This window comes from Bos indicus, chromosome 3 (genome assembly GCF_029378745.1).
Source record: "Bos indicus isolate NIAB-ARS_2022 breed Sahiwal x Tharparkar chromosome 3, NIAB-ARS_B.indTharparkar_mat_pri_1.0, whole genome shotgun sequence".
Classification (NCBI taxonomy): Eukaryota; Metazoa; Chordata; class Mammalia; order Artiodactyla; family Bovidae; genus Bos; species Bos indicus.
Genome location: NC_091762.1, coordinates 121,082,627 through 121,092,020, shown reverse-complemented (window position 1 = coordinate 121,092,020; position 9,394 = coordinate 121,082,627). Strand labels below are relative to the sequence as shown.

Below are 9,394 nucleotides of genomic sequence, written 5' to 3'. Positions count from 1 at the left end.
CAAAGATGGGCTCGATACAGGACAGAAATGGTATGGACCCAACAGAAGCAGAAGATATTCAGAAGAGATGGCAAGAATACACAGAAGAACCTTACAAAAACGATCCTCACGACCCAGATAATCACGATGGTGTGATCCCTGACCTAGAGCCAGACATCCTGGAATGTGAAGTCAAGTGGGCCTTAGAAAGCATCACTACGAACAAAGCTAGTGGAGGTGATGGAATGCCAGTGGAGCTCTTCCAAATCCTGAAAGACGATGCGGTGAAAGTGCTGCACTCAATATGCCAGCACATTTGGAAAACTCAGCAGTGGCCACAGGACTGGAAAAGGTCCGTTTTCATTCCGATCCCAAAGAAAGGCAATGCCAAAGAATGCTCACACGACCGCACACTTGCACTCATCTCACACGCTAGTAGAGTCATGCTCAAAATTCTCCAAGCCAGGCTTCAGCAATATGTGCACCGTGAACTTCCTGATGTTCAAGCTGGTTTTCGAAAAGGCAGAGGAACCAGAGATCCGATTGCCAACCTCCGCTGGATCATGGAAAAAGCAAGAGAGTTCCAGAAAAGCATCTATTTCTGCTTTCTTGACTATGCCAAAGCCTTTGACGGTGTGGATCACAGTAAACTGTGGAAAATTCTGGAAGAGATGGGAATACCAGACCACCTGACCTGCCTCTTGAGAAATCTGTACGCAGGTCAGGAAGCAACAGTTCGAACTGGACATGGAACCACAGACTGGTTCCAAATAGGAAAAGGAGCTCGTCAAGGCTGTCTATCGTCACCCTGTGTATTTAACTTATACGCAGAGAACATCATGAGAAACGCTGGACTGGAAGACACACACGCTGGAACCAAGATTGCCGGGAGAACTATCAATCACCTCAGATGTGCAGATGACACCACCCTCATGGCAGAAAGTGAAGAGGAACTCAAGAGCCTCTTGATGACAGTGAAAGAGGAGAGTGAAAAAGTGGGCTTAAAGCTCCACATTCAGAAAACGAAGATCACGGCATCCGGTCCCATCGCTTCATGGGAAATAGATGGGGAACCAGTGGACACGGTGTCAGACTTTATTTTTCTGGGCTCCAACATCACTGCAGATGGTGACTGCAGCCATGAACTTAAAAGACGCTTACTCCTTGGAAGGAAAGTGATGACCCACCTAGATAGCATATTCCAAAGCAGAGACATTCCTTTGCCAACAAAGGTTCGTCCAGTCAAGGCTACGGTTTTTCCTGTGGTCATGTATGGATGTGAGCGTTGGACCGTGAAGAAGGCTGAGCGCCGAAAGAATGGATGCTTTTGAGAGAATGGTGGTGTTGGAGAAGACTCCTGAGGGTCCCTTGGACCGCAAGGAGATCCAACCAGTCCATTCTGCAGGCGACCAACCCAGGGATTTCTTCGGAAGGACTGATGCGAAAGCTGAAACTCCAGTCCTTTGGCCACCTCACGCGAAGAGTTGACTCATTGGAAAAGACTCTGATGCTGGGAGGGATTGGGGGCAGGAGGAGAAGGGGACGACAGAGGAGGAGATGGCTGGATGGCATCACTGACTCCATGGACGCGAGTCTCAGTGAACTCCGGGAGTTGGTGATGGACAGGGAGGCCTGGCGTGCCGCGCTTCATGGGGTCGCCAAGAGTCGGACACGACTGAGCGACTGATCTGATCTGATCTGATCTGATGTGCTGTCCGTGATCTCACGTGCCTTTCGGGCATGGGTGATGGAGACGGACACCAAGCGGCAGGGCGGCCATCTGGCATCTCGGCCTAGAGCGGTTTCACAAGTGACATCTCAGAACCGGGGCTGAGACAGCCATCCCTCCCCGGGCCCCCCTCGGTGGTGGCCGGGATGGGGGTGGGGTGGGGGAGTGTGAGGTTAGGGAGACGGGAGTGGGGGGGCTGGGCTAAGGGTCGGGGTCGGGTGGGGGGCGGGGGGGGGGGGGGGCGGCGCGCGAGGCGAGGGGACCGTCCCAGTCCCCCTGAGAAGTGAAGGCAGGTTCCGTCCCCCTGAGAACTTCCTGCCTTCAGGCGTGTGAGAGGCGTAGGTTTCTCTCCAATCCACGGCCACGCATCATTTTCCGCCCTGTTCAAAAACACAGACAAAAAACGTATTTGTTTATCTCGGCTTGTTTTCTGGCCGAGGCCAAAGACCTCTTCAAGCGTGTCCAAAGGGTCTGACAGGATGGGAGGGTGCAGGTCAATCCATGTGTCAAGAGATCCAGAGAACCTGTCACAACTGTGACTCGGGCCTTTTTCAGAAACAGGCCCATCTGGATGTATTCCCTGGACAGGAGTCACCCCAGAAGTTTCCTTGAAGGGATCGAGTTGCAGGAGTCGGGGTCGTGGCCCCGCCGCCGCCGCCGCCGCCGCCGCCGCCGCCAAAGGGCCCCTTCAGCCCGGCAGGCCGGCAGGCCGGCAGGCCAGCAGGCCCTGCAGGCAGGGGCTATTGTCTGTGGGCCCCACCCCCACCTTCCCCCACCCTCCCCCTGCAGGATATCCTCGCCGGATAGCTTCATTCAAATGCAGAAAGCTTTCCAGTCAAGTCAGAGCCTCTGACTTCGCCTCGAGCTTCTCTCTATTGAATGGTGATCCGCCCCACCCAGCCATTCCATGTCTCCACCTTGAGACGGCCCCTTCGGCACCGCGCGGAGGAAGGGGGCTGGGGGGTGGGGAGGGAGGCCGAGGGACAGATTCGCCTCGTGTCAGGCCAAAGGAGTCTCCTCCTTTTGGTAACCCAGGAAACCCCGCTCACGCGTGTGAGGATCACGGACGTGCGTGGAAACAGCCACCGTCCCTTGACATCTTCCCCTCCGTGGGAGGAGGTTTTCCTCCCTGCCTGCCTTCAGAGGGACAGAAAAGGAGGGAGGGGCAGAGCGTTCCTCTGGCGCTGGCCGGCTCTTAAGTCACTTGACTCCAAAACACTCCACAGGGCACGGAGGTTCACGTGCAGTGGGGTGGGGTGGGGTGGGGTGGGGTGGGGACGGCGGCCTACTCCGGACCCCACCAGTTTTCCCTCCTCTTGACACTTGCCTGGAACCCATGAAAAGCTGAGCTGGTGACTGTGTGTGTGAGTGCGTGCATGTACGCGTGTACATGAGAGACGGCGCGTGTGCGTGTGCGTGTGCGTGTGCGTGTGCGTGTGCATGGACGTGAGAGAAAAAGAAAGGAAAAAAAAAAAAAAAATCCAGAAGGAAGGAAGGAAGGAAGGAAGGAGGGAAGGAGGAGGGAGGGACGAAATAGGTTAGTTCGTAGGAGCCTCCGTGTCATGGCAAGAGTCTCTGAGCACAGATCCTCCGTTCAGGGAAACAGTGATCGTATCTCCTCTCAGGAGGCCGTGATGTCGATGGACGGGTGCGGGAAAGCAGGCCTGGGGTGCAAGCCATGAGGTTTTTTGTGTTTTTTGTGTTTTTTTTTTTTTTCCCTCAGAGGCACTTGTAGGGAAACCAAGGAAACACACAGGTTCATCCCTGGAGCGGATTCGAGAAACCAGTCGGCAGAGGGAGAGGCAGTCTAGGAGGTTGATTTTTAGACGTCAGGGTCGGGCCCTGGAGCGGGTTGCCATGTCCTTCTCCAGGAGGCCTTCCTGGCCCGGGGATGGAACCCGGGTCTCCTGCATCGCAGGCAGACTCTTGACCGTGTGAGCCACCAGGGAAGCTCCGTCAGAAACATTCACCAAGTCCTCTAGCTTCCATCCGCAGGGCTTCAGGCACAGGGCCTTTTGAGTTCTCCGTCAGAAGGGCAAGAGAACATGGGACGTTGGTCCCTCCCCCCGCGAGAGAGGGTTGTTTGATAGCGGAGGCAGCTCGGAACACTTCAGGCTCCAGTCCCCCTCTCGGGTGAAGAACCACACGCAAAGCAACACACACACACACACACACACACACACACACACACACACATATATAGGACACGACTCTCCTATCCGGAAGTGTGTACCCCCGTTTCACGGAAACATCCTCTGGGCCCCTAAGGAACGTGTGGCAATCACTCTGGCCAAGGAGATAAGAATCCTCCACGGAGAGTTTCTGAAGTCTGGAAGGACCAGGTCGAGAGAAAAAGAGAGACGATTCCCTTCTGCTGAGAGGGGTGCTGTATGAAGCGACCAAGGGGATGTCCATCTTTCCAAATTCCCATTTTAAACCTCGTGTCCTTTTCGGTCCTTTGTTTTTCCCTTTGTATCTGGAAAGCAACAGGTGGAACGGTAGGTCCTTTCATTATTTTCTTTCTTTCTTTCTTTCTTTCTTTTTCCTGCCTGCCTGCCTGCCTGTCCGCCCGCCCGTCCCTCCATCTGTCTTCTCTCTGTCTCTCTCGCTTTTCACTCAGGTTAGGGAATTTAAAAAAAAAAAAAAAAAAAAAAAGAGGACCCTGTATTTCTGCAGGTCAGGAAGCCACAGTGAAAACTAGACATAGAACCCAACAGGCTGGTTCCAAATAAGGGAAAGGAGTCCATCAAGGCTGTCTATCGTCACCCTGCTTATTGAACGTACACGCTGAGTACACATCATGAGGAGCGCTGGGCTGGATGAAGCACAAGCTGGAATGAAGATGGCCGGGAGACATATCCATCCCCTCAGATATGCACACGACAGCACCCTCACGGCAGAAATGAAGCCCAGGGTGGGTTTCCAAAGTCGTGTTCGTTTCAGGTGTTCAGTCTTTTCCCTTGGAGAGGTTCATGCAACATCATACGTCTACTTTCCCGTGCTGGCATAGTATATAGTAGGTGCTTGTGGATTCTTTGGATGTACAGTTTATGTGTCCATGTTCAACCAGCCCTCCTAAGTGGACCGTCCTGCCCTTCCTCCCCCCGCCCCAGCCCCCCCATCCTCTTTTCCTCAAGAAGTCAGGCATCCACTTCAGCCTCCTGTTCCTCAGTTCATCCAACCCCATGGAAGAAGTCATCCCTCCAGTTTTTCCATCGGTTCTCTACACCTCGCCTGATGGTGGCGGGTGACTGGAAGACTGACAGTTCTGAAGAACTTTGCAAGAGCTTTGGGTGAAGCGTGTCCATCAGTAAAGACCATGGAAGGTATGCCCCACGTGGCAAACACCATTGCTTTGAGTTGTGGTCGGTTTGCCTGGCTTCAGTGAGGGACGGAAGGGAGGCTTCCACCTTCCACAGAGAAAGCTATCCCTAGCGTACCAAGGACGTTTGACAACCCCCCGCCACCCCAGGTTACAGGCGCGACAGGTCAGACTGTAGCAATCATCATGTCCAGGGTGTGTTTAAAACAGGCAGACTCATCTTAAAGGCACTCTGTCCTGTGAAGGTGGAGGGAGGGGAGCGAGAGGCAGAGGGACGACGACAGAGGAAGGAAGGAGAAAAAGAGGGGACAGGAACACACAGAGTGGGGCGGGGTGGGGGGGGGGGGGTGAGGCATGTGTGGCGTGTCTGTGACATGCCCAGGTGGTGTTGCGTGGGTGGAGAGTGTGCGGCCGTGTGTGTGTGTGTGTGTGTGTGTATGGGGCGGGGGGGGGGGGTAGGTGTGTGGTGTGAGTGTGTTGTGTATAGCTGCCACGGGGGGCCGTGTGGGCGGCATGGGTGTGTGCGTGTGGCGTCCGCCTGTGGGTGCGGGGGCAGAGACAGAGGCCGAGAGACACAGCCAGGCAAAGGACAACGCAGTGTGTGTGTTGGGGGGGCGGGGAGGGGGTGGTGGGGGTGGGTTGGGGGGGCGGGGAGGGGGTGGTGGGGGTGGGTGGTGTGTGGCCGGTGTGAAGGGCCCTGCGTGTGTGTGGGCGGGCTGTGTGTGTGGTGTGGGCGGCATGGGTGTGTGCGTGTGGCGTGCGCCTGTGGATGCGGGTCTGGGGGGGCGGGGTCAGAGACAGAGGCCAAGAGACACAGCCAGGCAAAGGACAACAAAGTGTGTGTGTGTGGGGGGGGGGGGGCCGGGGGGGGAGGTGTGTGTGTGTGTGGCCAGGTGGGGGGGAGGTGTGTGTGGTGTGGGGGTGGCGGGGCGGGGTGTGAGAGTGTGTGTGTGTGTGTGTGCGCGCGCGTGCGTGTGGGCATGCATGTGGTGTGTGGGCAGAGGCAGAGCGTCACATCCAGGCAAAGGACAACGCTGTGTGTGTGTGTGTGTGCGTATGTGTGTGGTGTGGGCCGGGTGTCTGTGTGTTGGGGGGGGAGGGCGAGGCAGTGTGTGGCGTTGTGGCATGCTCAGGTGGTAGTGCGTGGGTGGTGTGTGTGGCCGTGTGAGTGTGTTGGGGTGGGGGGGGGGGGTGGTTCGTGTGTGGTGTGGGTTTGTTGTGTATAGGTGCCACGAGGGCGCGTGTGGGCCGCATGGGTGTGTGCGTGTGGGGTGCGCCTGTGGGTGCGGGTCGGCAGAGACAGAGGCCGAGAGAGACAGCCAGGCAAAGGACAACGCTGTGTGTGTGTGGGTGTGTGGGTGTGGTGTGAAGGGCCCTGCGTGTGGGCGGGGTGTGTGTGTGGTGTGGGCGGCATGGGTGTGTGTGTGTGTGTGTGTGGCGTGCGCCTGTGGGTGCAGGGGCAGAGACAGAGGCCGAGAGACACAGCCAGGCAAAGGACAACAAAGTGTGTGTGTGTGTGTGTGGGGGGGGGGGGCGGGGCGGGGGAGGTGTGTGTGGTGCGGGGGTGGCGGGGCGGGGTGTGAGAGTGTGTGTGTGTGTGCCCGCGCGTGCGTGTGGGCATGCATGTGGTGTGTGGGCAGAGACAGAGGCAGAGCGTCACAGCCAGGCAAAGGACAACGCAGTGTGTGTGTGTGTGTGTGTGTGTGTGTGTGTGTGGTGTGGGGGGAGGGGGTGTGCGTGTGGGGGGCGGGGTGTTTATGGGCTGTGTGTGTGTGGGGGGGGGATGCGTGTGTGCACGCCGTGTGGGGGTGGGGGTGTGTGTGTGTGTATGGGGGGAGGGGGTAGGTGTGTGGTGTGAGTGTGTTGTGTATAGCTGCCACGGGGGGCCGTGTGGGCGGCATGGGTGTGTGCGTGTGGCATCCGCCTGTGGGTGCGGGGGCAGAGACAGAGGCCGAGAAGACACAGCCAGGCAAAGGACAACGCAGTGTGTGTGTTGGGGGGGCGGGGAGGGGGTGGTGGGGGTGGGTGGTGTGTGGCCGGTGTGAAGGGCCCTGCGTGTGTGTGGGCGGGCTGTGTGTGTGGTGTGGGCGGCATGGGTGTGTGCGTGTGGCGTCCGCCTGTGGGTGCGGGGACAGAGAGGCCGAGAGACACAGCCAGGCAAAGGACAACGCAGTGTGTGTGTGTGTGTGTGTGTGTGTGTGTGTGTGTGTGGTGTGGGGGGAGGGGGTGTGCGTGTGGGGGGCGGGGTGTTTATGGGCTGTGTGGGGAGGGGGGATGCGTGTGTGCACGCCGTGTGGGGGTGGGGGGGGGTGTGTGGGTGGGTGTGTGTGGTGTGTAGGGTGTGCCTGCAGGTGGTGCGGGCAGAGACAGAGAGACGCAGCCAGGCGCCAAGGAGGACGCAGTGTGTGTGTGTGGGTATGCACGTGGGGGGTGTGGTGTGCGGGCGGGCGGAGACAGAGAAACGTGCATGGATGGATATCCCGCATCATTCGCTTGTGTTTCCTGAGCGCGTTCATCACCTCCGCGATCCAGACCACTCCCGTCCGTGACAGGTGACTCTGCCACCACCAGCCCGCACTTGGTCTTTTGGCAGGCAGACAGGGGGGTGTTCTGAGCTGGGGGCGGGGGGCGAGGGGCGCGACTTGCTGTCCCCAAGCCAGCTTTGAATCCTCGCGCTCTGCCCCTGAACCTGACTGGAGCAAGTGGATCCGCGTGCTCTGTCGTGGCTTTGTCGTTTGAAATCCTTGGCGGGAGACGGAAAAGCCCCCACCTGCCCAGGGGGAGACAAGGCCCCAAAGAAGGAAGTCAGCTCCCTTGGGTTCAAAATAGCTGTCCTCCAACATGGATCAAGTTTCCCCACACGAGATTTCCAATCCAAACCTACAAAAGCCCAAGGGGGCTAAACCCATCCCGCCCCGTTGACCTGTGGCCCAAGGTGCCCCTCCCCCCACAGCCTCCTTCCACAGCCCCAGGGCATTCAAGAGTTCGCCGGCCCCGCCTGCCTGCTCCATCCGTGGTCCTCCCGCCCCCCCTGCAGGACCCTCTAAAAAAAGCGACCGACAGGCAGGTGGCGCCCGACAACCAACCCGCTGTCCGGAGAGCCGGCCGCAGCCTAGAAGCTCCGAGGGAGACCAGCAGGGACTCGTTGCCAAGACGGGGCCCATCCTAGGGCGCAGTTTCTCCGCTCAGTCAGCGACGCGGACAGGAAAAGAGGACACGCCGACACTTCTCGAGGACGTCCCTGGGCGAGGTACGACGGACGCGGGGAGCGGGGACAGGCGGGGGGGGAGGGGAAGGATTCTTGACAACCCCACCCACGGGGCAGCGGAATGCACTCCCAGCCTAGAGGGATCTCAGGCCAACGTCAGGCGGCGCGACCTCCCGCCCCGAAAAATAACTCGCCATCTTCCCCGCTCCTGTCACCACTCCTTGGGTGTGCCAGGAGAAACCCCTTTTGTGAACCCGTCCCCGACCCCGACCCCGACCCCGACCGCGACCCCGACCCCGACCCCGACCCCGACCTCTTTCAGCAAAAACAACGTTCAACATGACAAATAAAGACCTTCACGTTAGAAATGCGCACTCGTATTGTGGCGATGAAACAAAAGGCAAAAGCACACACTCATCACACACATAACCTCAACCAACCAGCTCGATTCATCTGGAAAGAAAATGCAAACGTCAGAGAGCGGGTCCATCTGGCGGCTCAGCCCGCCGAGGCCAACTCGAGCCCGTAAGAGCACATCGATCCAAGAGCTGACCAGGAAGAGGCCAAGTGCCGGCGGGCCGGCTGGTCGACCGGGCGGGCCCGCCCTCCGGAGGCCAAGTGCCGGCGGGCCGGCTGGTCGACCGGGCTCGGTCGCCCTCCGGAGGCCAAGTGCCGGCGGGCCGGCTGGTCGACCGGGCCGGCCCGCCCTCCGGAGGCCAATTGCCGGCGGGCCGGCTGGTCGACCGGGCCGGCCCGCCCTCCGGAGGCCAAGTGCCGGCGGGCCGGCTGGTCGTCCGGGCTCGGTCGCCCTCCGGAGGCCAAGTGCCGGCGGGCCGACTGGTCGACCGGGCCGGCCCGCCCTCCGGAGGCCAAGTGCCGGCGGGCCGGCTGGTCGACCGGGCCGGCCCGCCCTCCGGAGGCCAAGTGCCGGCGGGCCGGCTGGTCGACCGGGCCGGCCCGCCCTCCGGAGGCCAAGTGCCGGCGGGCCGGCTGGTCGACCGGGCTCGGTCGCCCTCCGGAGGCCAAGTGCCGGCGGGCCGGCTGGTCGACCGGGCCGGCCCGCCCTCCGGAGGCCAAGTGCCGGCGGGCCGGCTGGTCGACCGGGCTCGGTCGCCCTCCGGAGGCCAAGTGCCGGCGGGCCGGCTGGTCGACCGGG

At 59.7% G+C, this 9,394-nt stretch overlaps 1 long non-coding RNA gene across 1 annotated transcript in view; it reads right to left on the bottom strand.

The window, feature by feature from the left end:
* Window positions 1-1,060: 1,060 nt before the first annotated feature.
* LOC139182330 (uncharacterized) overlaps window positions 1,061-9,394 on the bottom strand; it is a 24,571-nt gene continuing 16,237 nt past the window's right edge. The window contains exons 2-3 of the long non-coding RNA XR_011566002.1: window positions 2,028-2,088; window positions 1,061-1,772 (exon numbers count right to left, since the gene is read on the bottom strand). This is a non-coding gene — a long non-coding RNA (uncharacterized lncRNA). The remainder of the gene's footprint in view (window positions 1,773-2,027; window positions 2,089-9,394) is intronic.